This window comes from Amphiura filiformis, chromosome 7, assembly GCF_039555335.1.
Source record: "Amphiura filiformis chromosome 7, Afil_fr2py, whole genome shotgun sequence".
NCBI classification, from domain to species: domain Eukaryota; kingdom Metazoa; phylum Echinodermata; class Ophiuroidea; order Amphilepidida; family Amphiuridae; genus Amphiura; species Amphiura filiformis.
The window spans coordinates 8046548-8059697 of record NC_092634.1 but is presented as its reverse complement, the minus strand read 5'-3'; the positions used below and the strand labels follow the sequence as shown (position 1 = coordinate 8059697).

General features: G+C 36.4%; 1 protein-coding gene and 2 pseudogenes across 1 annotated transcript in view; 2 read left to right on the top strand and 1 right to left on the bottom strand.

Annotated features, from left to right (window-relative positions):
- LOC140156698 (protein-glucosylgalactosylhydroxylysine glucosidase-like) overlaps positions 1-13150 on the bottom strand; it is a 57952-nt gene that overhangs the window by 33224 nt on the left and 11578 nt on the right. The window lies entirely within an intron of this gene.
- LOC140156462 (leukocyte elastase inhibitor pseudogene) lies at positions 123-1553 on the top strand (annotated as a pseudogene).
- Positions 2333-12827, top strand: LOC140156696 (leukocyte elastase inhibitor pseudogene; annotated as a pseudogene).

Below are 13150 nucleotides of genomic sequence, written 5' to 3'. Positions count from 1 at the left end.
GTATACAAGAAATCCACCCTTTCTATCCATATGGCCAGCCTGGGAGTTGGTGTTTTTTATATTTGACAAACATATTTGCATACACGCTTTGAATTATGTTCTTTTGTAGACTGATCATCATCATGGGAACTCAAAGAAGTAAAGATGCTGCACAAGTCAACAACCAATTTGGTCTGCAGTTGTATAATTCTATCAACAAACATCTTGGAAGTGAAGACAATGTCTTCTTTTCTCCTCTGAGCATTACCACAGCTCTTGCAATGACATACATGGGAGCTAGAGGAGATACAGCTAAACAGATGGAGAGTGTCATGAAATTGGAATCACTTGGAAAAGATGTCCATCATGCTCTCAAAGACCTGAACTCTGAACTTATCCCAATCTCACCATCTATGCAGCATGCTAGTTTGTACCAGTTGAAACTAGCTAATCATTTGTATGGTCAAAAGAGTTTCAATTTTCTACCTGAATTCCTTGCATCTACACGTGATATATACAATGCCCAGCTTGAAGCGGTAGATTTTGTCACAGAGATCGGGCTACACGAGAGGCCATTAACTCATGGGTAGAAGAGCAAACAGCAGGAAACATACAACAACTTCTGGCACCAGGAGTTCTGTCACCTGATTCTCGTTTGGTTTTGGTCAATGCCATATATTTCAAAGGCGAGTGGCAGGAGAAGTTCAAAGAATACAATACCAGAGATTTGCCCTTCCACGCTTCAACTTCAAACACCGCGAATGTCCCTATGATGTACCAAAAGGAGAAATTCAACTACTACCATGATGCATCTCTGGGATGTAAAATTCTTGTCATGGGTTACAGAGGACATAAACTCAACATGATGGTAGCTCTTCCAGATGAAATCAATGGTTTAGCAAAACTTGAAGCAGGCATCAACGAGAAAGTCTTAAAATCGTGGAGTAGCAATGGAAGGTCAGAGAAGTGTAGAGTTACCATTCCAAAATTCAAGTTTACCAAAAGCTTCAGTCTTGTAGATCACCTGAAACAGATGGGAATGTCTGATTTGTTTCAAGATGGCAAAGCAGATCTCTCGGGGATTGCAAAAGATGAGCTTGTTGTTTCTGAAGTTGTCCACAAAGCATTCCTTGATGTAAATGAAACAGGAACAGAAGCTGCTGCTGCAACAGCTGCTGATGTGATGATGTATGGATTAATCGGGAAGAAACCTAAAGAACCAAAAACTTTCAAGGCAGATCATCCCTTCATGTTCTTCATTTGTGACAATTCCTCAGGTGCTGTCATATTCATGGGCCGTGTCATGCGTCCAGTTATTGAGTAACTTTATGAACTGGAGAAAAAGTCTTTATCTCATAAAGCAACAGTTTCATTCAATTTCAATTTCAAATAGTACCATTTTAAGGGGGTGCACCAAGTATTACTTTTTGGCAATACTTTGTTTTCGCCTTATATCTTCAAAAGGAGCAACTTTTTGCTTGGGGCAACAACTTGCAATGTTGAGTACACACCTCAAGCTATATACGGGCAGAGTATAAAGAACTCCCCAAGTGTGGACCACGGAACTTAAGAATTAGAGGCAACGCCTATACACTATTTGTGATTATATCACTCATACATAAATTCTAGACAGTTCATTGGTTGAATACCATTTATCATTTTTACCATCAGCCTCTCCGTGTAATAGTTTTTACCATCATAGTGCTGCGCCAGATTGCGCCTATTTGACATACCGTGCCCCTCTCTCACCCTGATATGCTTCTCTAAGAAATTGAGAGAGCAAATTCACTCACAATTAGTGGGGACTAGCACCGTTCACCTGCTTTATGGGAGCCATTTTGGATGTCCCCACATTTTTTAAACGCTCTTATCACCAATTTCTTTATACATGTACATAAAACAACAAGATAAGCGGGAATCCCTACTTTTAGACCACTCCATTGTTTATCAACAAAGCGATGGACTGGTCTATCAATATGCTTGAATGAACAACTACACTGTTCAATGGCTTTCTTGTACTATATGAAATGTGGTGGGCGATTTAAAATGCACATGCTCTGAGCAAACTACGATGCGCGCACACTGCAGGGCAAAGAACAATGGAAATTGCTATAATTACAATATACTACCGGGCAATGATGTCACATGACCATATTAAAATGGTGTCTTTATCATTCTATCGGCCTACAGTATTAATTGTGCGGACATCAAAATGTCCTCACAGTGTTTTTAGGTCCCCGCTAATGGGGTGAAAAGAAGTGCAAATGTACCCACTTGTACGGTTATATACTGCTCCAAGAAAGTATCCTTACACTTGGAAAAATAATCACAATTTCAAAACTGAACTATATTGGGGTAACTTTGTTTTTTTAAGAGTTGCATTATCGAAACCGGCACATTTTGACACCCCATTGAATCCAATGTGACTTCAAGAAGCAAAGTAACAAGCATTTGATTAGACGAAGGTCCAGTTTTAAAAGTGACACTCTGGCCTATTCAAAACTCCACAGACTAGACATCTGGTTTGAGAGTGGTAAATGGCTAATTTGTGTGTGCCTTTTCAATTAAAACAAAAGGAACAAAAGAGCTGAATAATAAAATGCAAGTTATGAAAAGTACAGAGAAGTAAAAACTGAAATAAATACTGCTTTAAATAAGGCTTCATTGAAGAAACTGTGTAGTCTCTTTGTTGGGCTTGTTGGAATCTTTTTGCGCCTTGTATAGGCCAATTTGTCACTTTTAAAACTGGACCTTCATCTATTCAATTGCTTGTAACTTTACTTCTTGAGGTCATATTGGATTCAATGTGGTGTCATAATGTGCAGGATTAGACAGTGCATCTATTACAAAAAACAAATGTACCCCAATATGGTTTAGTTTTGAAACTGATTATTTTTCCAAGTGTAAGGATACTTTCTTGGCGCAGTATACAAGAAATCCACCCTTTCTATCCATATGGCCAGCCTGGGAGTTGGTGTTTTTTATATTTGACAAACAATTTGCATACACGTTTGAATTATGTTCTTTTGTAGACTGATCATCATCATGGGAACTCAAAGAAGTAAAGATGCTACACAAGTCAACAACCAATTTGGTCTGCAGTTGTATAATTCTATCAACAAACATCTTGGAAGTGAAGACAATGTCTTCTTTTCTCCTCTGAGCATTACCACAGCTCTTGCAATGACATACATGGGAGCTAGAGGAGATACAGCTAAACAGATGGAGAGTGTCATGAAATTGGAATCACTTGGAAAAAATGTCCATCATGCTCTCAAAGACCTGAACTCTGAACTTATCCCAATCTCACCATCTATGCAGCATGCTAGTTTGTACCAGTTGAAACTAGCTAATCGTTTGTATGGTCAAAAGAGTTTCAATTTTCTGCCAGAATTCCTTGCGTCCACACGTGATCTATACAATGCCCAGCTTGAAGCGGTAGATTTTGTCACAGAGACAGAAGCTACACGAGAGGCCATTAACTCATGGGTAGAAGAGCAAACAGCAGGAAAGATACAGCAACTTCTGGCACCAGGAGTTCTGTCACCTGATTCTCGTTTGGTTTTAGTCAATGCCATATATTTCAAAGGTGAGTGGCAGGAGAAGTTCAAGGAACACAATACCATGGATTTGCCCTTCCACATTTCAACTTCAAACACTGTGACTGTCCCTATGATGTACCAGCAGGAGACATTCAACAACTACTATCATGACAAATCTTTGCAATGTCAAATCCTTCGCATGGGTTACAAAGGACACAAAGTCAACATGATGGTAGCTCTTCCAGATGAACTGGATGGTCTAGCTAAGATTGAAGCAAACATCAATGAGAAAGTCTTAAAATCGTGGAGTAGCAATGGAAGGCCAGAGGAGTGCAGAGTTACCTTTCCAAAATTCAAATTTACCAAGAACTTCAGTCTTGTAGATCACCTGAAACAGATGGGAATGTCTGATCTGTTTCAAGATGGCAAAGCAGATCTCTCGGGGATCGCAAAAGATGACCTTGTTGTGTCTGAAGTTGTCCACAAAGCATTCCTTGATGTCAATGAAACAGGAACAGAAGCTGCTGCTGCAACAGCTGTGATGCTTCGTGCATGTAGCATGCAGATACCAAAAAAACAACCAAAAACTTTTAAGGCAGATCATCCCTTCATGTTCTTCATTTGTGACAATTCCTCAGGGGCTGTCATTTTCATGGGTCGTGTCATGCGTCCAGTTATTGAGTAACTTTATGAACTGGAGAAAAAAGTCTTCATCCCATAAAGCAGTGGTATTTTGTGACTATTTCATTAGCTTTACTGTTTAAGGTTGGTCTGAACTCTGGAATTATGAAAATTTTCGGGCCTCATAACTGCTAAATTATTAGTCTAAAGAATATAAAAGTATACATTTTTAGAATGGAAATGACTTGATGAATTCATCTGTGAGGTCCAATTTGGTCCAAAATGCTCATTTTTGGAAAAAAATCCAAAAAAACAGGTTTTTTGGCCCAAATTTTTTCGTGCAACGTAACAAAAAAATTGTTTGGCCAAAAAATTTTTTATTAATTTTAAAAACTAGATAAAAATATCTAGGGACCGTTTTTCATTTTTTGAATTTTGACCAACTTCACCAAAAATATTTGAAATTTGGGCGAAAATCAGGCTTTTTTATGGTTTTTTTGAAAATTTTGCATTTTTTGACCATTTTTGGTGCAAATTTCTCAAAGTTGGTCAAAATTCAAAAAAATAAAAAAACGGTCCCTAGATATTTTTATCTAGTTTTTAAAAATTAATAAAAAAAAATTTTTGGCCAAACAATTTTTTTGTTACGTTACTAGAAAAAAAATTTGGGCCAAAAAACGGATTTTCTCCAAAATGAGCATTTTGGCCCAAATTGGACCTCACAGATGAATTCAGCAAGTCATTTCCAGTCTAAAAAATGTATACTTTTATATTCTTTAGACAAATAATTTAGCAGTTATGAAGCCCGAAAATTTCCATAATTCCAGGGTTAAGACCACCCTTAACGCGGCTGTGTACTCTAGCCATTGTTTCTTTCTCAAAATTGAGTTTTTATGATATGTTTGTACCTTGTTATGTTTTTTATAAATACAAGGAATGAAAATCCAGATTTGTAAACTCCAACTGTAATATTTTAAGGATTTTATTTCACTATTCCACTCGTGTTTGAAATTGAAAAGGAAAGAAAATCTTTGTTGTACCAGCAAGGTACACGCGCAAGAACAACTCATCGCTATGATCGCGCAATTTGTTAACGCACAAATACGCTGACGATACGCTGACGCTTATCTACATGCGCCAAGCATCTGATGGAAACACCACGGAAGCACTGATTTCACAAAAACCTAGTGGTCAAATGGCTCCGCTTTTAGCTGATAAAATGTGGGTTTTTTCAAGTTCTTTCCCCGATTTAAATATCAAGTTATGAATGGATTTCGCTCAAACTTCTCAAGGGGCTGTGGATTTACCCGATGTTCACGTAATATAAGTTTCAAAAACGAAAACTGTCGCATTCTCCTGTGAGATTCGATGAAAGTGCAAAATGTGACCACTTTAAACTTCAACGGCCATTATTTCAATGTTCATTTTCTCGGTAAAATGACGATTTAGGTACACGATAACTCAATAAATACAGCATCTATAGGTAAGCAAATATAATCATCGTAAAAAGCATGATCGACTCAAGAAACGGTTTTCTCATTTTTTTATATTTTGGTCTATTTCCGATTTTGGACATCATTTTGTGCAAATAGGCGTTTTTGAATTTTAAAAGTTCATTTTGATGCCTTATATGGTCAATATCTCAAAAAATAAGGCCAATATCAAAAAATTAAAAACCGTTTTTGGAATGGAGCCTCAAGATTGAGCTAAAAACAAAATAAAATATTTTGGAAAGAGTGTTTTTTGTTATGATGTACCTAACAAATATTGCCAAAAACTCATTTTTGTGTGATTTTCTTCAAAATGCAGTTTAATTAGCTCGTCTAATGAAACATAATATTATCTCGCGACTGAAATTGCCTTCCGTAGTGAAGTCACGTTTCACTATTTTCCCGGTGGCGGAAATAGCCTTCCGTAAGGAAGTCACGTGATAGTTTTCATGCCAAGGCTTCGCCTGGTTGCCGTTAGGTACATGTGTACCGGTTTTCATTCTATATCAGTCAAGCATTCGAATCGGACGTAAAATTTTTCTCTCTATGTATCATGTACATGTCTATTGTACAAACGAAGAGGCGAATTAAATCAGCAAGCTTATACAATACAGCTTTCTTCACATGGAATAAACTGTGATGGCAACAGATATTAAATCAAGATGTTGTCTGCATAGTTTTGTGTAAATTACTCGATAATACAAGTATACTGAGGTAGTCAGGCGTTACGAGTGCAATTCGCTGTATGACGATAATCAAGAGTGTGTGTTGATATTCCGGGGTTTCTAATGCTTGAACATACGTGTAATGGCAACGACCGATGGCTAACACAATTTCTGTATTCTGCTTCAACGGGCAGAACAGGGGATAAATCGGTGAGATATTTGTTTTCAACAATTTGTCAAACCTTGCCGTTAATCAGTTTTATTAGCAGTGAATAACTGGGTTCTAGCCCATCTTTAGAAATTAGCCATGGAGAATAGCTCCAGATACGGATACCTACTTCTAAAATACAGGTTTACATGTCAATCTAACGTTATCTTGCTGCATTTCAGCTAGGGGCCATGGGTAGAAAATCTGGGTTAATGTTCTTAGAACAATCCAAATAGGCCTACGTAATCAGATTGCGGGAGCACTTTCTTTGTCGCGGGACTGAAGTTGAAAATCGCCCAATTGGGCGCCCAAATCGCGGGTTTGGCAACTCTGCGTAATCTATTCATGACTTCAGGGACGCGCGACCTCTATCATAGATGTCCATAATGGTCATCAGTTCTATTCACCATGTTCATTGAAGTGACAAGAGAATTGAATAGATGCGTGTATGTCCCATCAGAAAGTAATACAATTATTGGTACTCATGAATGCTAAAGATCGATGAATCATGCAGGTGGCCATTTCTATAACACATCATAAACCGGAAGAAGGAAACTTGTTTCTGTTCTGGTTAAATAAATTAAAAGTTACATTTATTAGTAAAATTCGGTTCAATTTTTTTTTGTTTTTGTTGTTGTTGTTGTTGGTTCTGAATTGGAAAAATCTCTCTTGGTATAAAATGGCCATAGGCCTATGAGGGAAAGTTATTGTCAATTTTTTTTTTTTTTTTATGTGCACTGGACACGTAATGGTCGAATTGGATAGTGTTGCGTGTTCCATTTTGACGAAACGAATCGTAACAAAAACAAACAAAATAAAAAATAATAACAGTAATAATGATAACTTGAATATTGTCGTCAAAGAAAAAGGCCATTTTAATTGTGCATTTGACGCGATTATGGCCATTGGTATATATAGGTTTTCATAAATGAAATTTCAACTCAAGCAGGGATATTTTACATTTGGAAGAAAAAAAAAATCATACTCAAAATTTCTGTTCGGAATTGGAAAATCTCTCTGAGGATATAATGGCAATTTGAGTGAATTTTAATGTCAATTTCAAACATTTTATCGCAATCATTTTTTATTTTTTTATTGTGGAAGCCATACGTGTTTCCGTTTTGGCATCAACTAGAATAAATTAATGAAGGAGTTGGAGTGTAGAATATATACGAGGCTAATAATATACAGACATGTATATGATATGACTACAGTATTTAGTGTAGGCTTTGCAGACAGAATTTGCTTCCCTTTTCTTCTGTTTTTAATTGCAGGTCGTATGGATTTTACGAGATGGGGATAGAAGGAAGAACGATAGACGAAAGAACGAGAACTTCTATTTGGGGAAAATTATGGGCCTACAACGGCTAACTACATTTAGTGCAGACAAAGAGACAAAGGATCTACATCTTCATTAAAATACAGTGTTTCCCTCAAATTGAGTAGTGTTGCATCTCGAATATTAACATATTATACAGTCCTTCGTATGCGAGTAAAAATAGCATCAGCAATTATGGAACTGAATTCTAACATGTCTATGGATGGGTAGGCAGTGAGGAATAGAGGAAGATCGGTTCACAGCTTGATGGAAAGGTCAACACTTTTAATATTTGGTATCAGTGGAAGGAGCTTATACAATTCTTTGGCAATCTATCCAGGTTAAACAATTCAGGAAGCACAGTAAGGATACAGTTGGAGGGAATGAAAGAATAATCTTGGGTGTCATCAATGGATCATTCAATTAATAAAAGTTCATACATTAAGCGCTGAACTGATCCGAAAGCAAGTAGTTGAAATTAGCGAGTTTTATCTCGATAGCAGCTAACCAAATATGTTATTGCATAAATTATCTTTGATATATCTGTACAAACAAGGGTCATTCCACATCGGACAACTTGACTTTGGCTAGTTGGACAAATAGCGACAAGCGTTATAGCAGAAATCAGATGGGATTGAAATATTACTAATCAAATCAGACGTTAGTGTGCGCAAATATTGATGCCTTGCCTTTTGATGCCTTGTCATTGATGTATTTCTGGATCTGTGTATCCATAAGGGTGATGTACTAGCAACCTCTCCCCTTCTTTATCGCATCGTCATTTTTTAACAATAAGCGTGCAATGTGGCTTCTTTGTGACGGGCCCACGGATGTTTCTTCTGCTTTTATCGAAATCGCGGTGGTTTTCTTTTTAACTCTATGTCATAATGTACATTGATTTTATGACGATATTGCTATAATTTTTTTTCAATATTACCTGCTTTATATAGTTTTGATGTGCTTATCATGCTTACTGTAGATTGTTTGTCTTTTTAAACTAGTTTTAATATATTTGCTCGAACTCTTTGTATGTTCTAAAACTGTTTTCTCAAATATTGTTCTCATTTTTTACAATGTATGTGGTTTTAATACCATGTTTTGTAAAGCGCTTTGAGTTCTTTTGATGTGATTGCACTATAAAAGAAATTATTATCAGTTTTATTATTATTATTAGTTCTCCAGTAGTCAAATTACAGTATTCTCTTTTACGGTGTATGTATGTCACAATGTTAAATAGGTTCGCCTAGTTGATACACCCAGAAACAAAAGGAAATTCACCTAAGTGGGCATGAAACCATGCATGGGTTCTTGTTTTTTGATCTCAAAATTACCGTTGCATTTACGTTGTGTAATATGTACTGTGTGCATTGTTTGCTAATTTGCGTGGTTTATAATGTATATTCCACGGTTAATTGCATCTTGATCAATCGTGTCCTTTTAGGCTTACACTGTGCAATATATTGTTTGTCTTTTAAAACTAGTTTTAATATTTTAATATATTTGCTCGAACTCTTTGTATGTTCTAAAAATTGTAAACTCAAATATTGTTCTCATTTTTTTACAATGTATGTGGTTTTATATAATACCATGTTTTGTATAAGCGCTTTGAGTTCTTTTGATGTGATTGCACTATATAAGAAATTATTATCATTTTTATTATTATTATTGTTATTATTATTATTAGTTCTCCAGTAGTCAAATTACAGTATTCTCTTTTACGGTGTTTGTATGTCACAATGTTAAATAGGTTCACCTAGTTGATACACCCAGAGACAAAAGGAAATTCACCTAAGTGGGCATGAAACATGTAGGGGCATTTGTCAAAACTTGGGAAGTCGACAGTGGCATATAGGGCCTACATTTGAACATCACATGTAGGCCTTGAGGGATGAAAATTCAAATAACGCCAATATTAAGGCAGGCTAATAATCATTGGGTTTGTTCGTAAATCTACCCAAAAGATAGTAGTACATTGTAGGAGTATTTATTGCCCGTCAGACTTTTTGTTATTCCAAACATAACGATGGCTAATGCACTGGTCAATTGAACCGTCAATCATTTTCTTCACCGCAAAGCTCGGCGGAAGGGTAGATGTCATGTAAAACATAAACTGCAATCAGAGGGGGGGGCGGAGTCAGGCAAGTTCCTTGACTTGTCTACGGAACTTGGTTGGCAGTTTTTTGGATCATTTTTCTAAAATGATCAATTTAATGTACATAATTATACATATATTACATTAATAAATTCTATTTTGTCTTTCCAATCTTCGTGGGTATTTGCCTACTAGAAGATTTGGCGTTGGTTTATGCTGATGCCCACCATGTAATCTAAATATGAATATAATATGAAAATGAGAAAGGGTCAGCCATTTAATTTCTTTTGATATATGTAAGTCCGCGGCTTTTTATATTGTCATTGTTAGATGCAGTCTTTATATTCTATCCATTGTTAAATCGAGTCTTTATATTTTCTCTATCGTTAGATAGTGCATTCCCTGTTAGGGGAACTTTTGGTTTATATCGCAACTGGCTTTCAAGTAATTGTTTGGGAGGCTCGGTCGGGTAATTACTCTGAGCGAAAAAGTTGACCATAAATCAATAAATATTAGTTGGCTGATTCCAATGAATTTTCTCAAAGCATTGCATGAATAAATTATGCGTTCTTTCTGAATGACTGATAAGTGTCCAAAATTGGTGTGAGGCATTTCTTTATTTCAGTGTCTAGGGATAATGCAGTTTAATTAGCTCGTCTAATGAAACATAATATTATCTCGCGACTGAAATTGCCTTCCGTAGTGAAGTCACGTTTCACTATTTTCCCGGTGGCGGAAATAGCCTTCCGTAAGGAAGTCACGTGATAGTTTCGCGCCAAGGCTTCGCCGGGTTGCCGTTAGAGTACATGTGTACCGTTTTCATTCTATATCAGTCAAGCATTCGAATCGGACGTAAAATTTTTTCCCACCCTCCACTCCCTTTATGTCAAGGTTGATCTGATTAAAATTGATCAAAATTGAGGACAGGACGTCGAAAATGAGTATCGCAAGAGTGAGACAAATCACATGAAGGTTTCATCTTTATTAAGTCAAAATGTAATTAAGAATGAAATGAAATCAGAACATGTTGGATGTCACGGTTCTTTGTGTTGCATAATAGTATGACTATATGAGTGTACGTGTGTGAGTAGTTCACTTCAGCTTCAGTTTCTATCTCAGCAACATGTTCTATTCTGTTGCGCAGCTGTAATATTTATTCTCAGTGAAATAGTGTGGTGAAGTTTGCTTCTGCCTCAGAAGCATTAGTGAAATTGATTTTAATTTGTGCCATTTTGAGTCAGAAGGAGAAAGGAAAACATAATTGGTTGAGAGCCCTCGGGTTAGAATATACTGCGGAATAGTATGACTAAGGGTGAGAGTGCGTGAGTAGATCATTTCAGGTTCAGGTCTAATTCAGCAACACGTTTATGCTGTGGCGCAGTTATAAATTTTCAAATATCGTTGTAAAATAGTGTGGTTAAGTTGCTTCTTCTACAGAAGCATAAGTAAAAGTGTTAAAATTTATGCCATTTCAATCTTAAGCGGTATTTTGGTTGATGAATGTTGTGTATAGCGGGAAGGAAGGAATCAACACCAGGTTGGCATGGGGTAGCTAGACAGGGGCCAAGTACTATGCCCTCAGATTTTTCTTGTTCAACAAAATATAAGTAAAAAGGAAATATTGTGATCAAGTTTTTATGAGGTTGCGCGGCCGGCTAGTTATCGCGTTGAATTCTAGGGTAGGCTGTCCTATTGCATTTAGAGTAGGCATCATAACCTAGTGGTGCATACGATATCATAAGCTTTCAAAGCATGGCGATGTGTGTCAAGGAACCTGGGACAGTTTTTTGGATCACTTTTCTAAAATGATCAATTTAATGTACATAATTATACATATATTACATTAATAAATTCTATTTTGTCTTTCCAATCTTCGTGGGTATTTGCCTACTAGAAGATTTGGCGTTGGTTTATGCTGATGCCCACCATGTAATCTAAATATGAATATAATATGAAAATGAGAAAGGGTCAGCCATTTAATTTCTTTTGATATATGTAAGTCCGCTGGCTTTTTATATTGTCATTGTTAGATGCAGTCTTTATATTCTATCCATTGTTAAATCGAGTCTTTATATTTTCTCTATCGTTAGATAGTGCATTCCCTGTTAGGGGAACTTTTGGTTTATATGCGCAACTGGCTTTCAAGTAATTGTTTGGGAGGCTCGGTCGGGTAATTACTCTGAGCGAAAAAGTTGACCATAAATCAATAAATATTAGTTGGCTGATTCCAATGAATTTTCTCAAAGCATTGCATGAATAAATTATGCGTTCTTTCTGAATGACTGATAAGTGTCCAAAAATTGGTGTGAGGCATTTCTTTATTTCAGTGTCTAGGGATAATTGTTGTTTTTACCCCAAATCTGTATTTATATTAAGATTTATTGATGTCTTGCCTTTATAAAAATGTATACTTTTATATGTTTTGCGCGAATAATTACAAAGTTATTGCACTTTTACTACATGCATGTCTGAGAGTACACAGCCACCTTAAGTGAGCATAATACTAACAAAGCCTTCCAATGAAATGAAATGCTCAGCCACAATTCCTCCATCAGACAATTGATCAAATTCTTGATTGGAAGCTTCTGGAGATTTGATGGAGGCCTAAGTGCAAGAACTAAGTGTAAGTGCATCTTACATTGTACATTGTACAATGTACAATAGTGTTGTACCCAAATTCAAAACTGTGCAGTTATTTGTATTGATTTGAATTTAGCGCAGAGATAATAGCAGGTTTTACATGCCATAATACTTGCATAATAACCATTGTTAAAATGACAACTTTTAAATTCAGGTAGTTTTCTTTAAAAACACTAGTGTTGTTAATATAGAACAACATTTGATGAATGGGGTATCAAAATGTGTGTAAATAAACTATCCTTCTTTCTTTGTATATATCCCTCTTGTGTGTATTTAAATGGGCAAAAACTGCATTTTGCAGCCACAAAAACACAATCAATCATTATTTTGTCCTAGTTGTGAACTATCCTTGGTAGGTTTGTGAAGTTTGTCTTTCATCTAGGTATAATATATATTAAATTGGAATTATAAACAGGACTCACATTTATCTTGAGAGGCTGCAACTGTAGCGTCAATCCGGCTTGAAATGTGTGGGTGGCAATCGGATGGACCATTTTGCCGATGTCAATGGACCATTTTGCCGAAACATGGGGGACACAGTATCCCCTCTGCCTCCCGGATTGACACCCATGGGCTACGGTATCGCACCTTATCC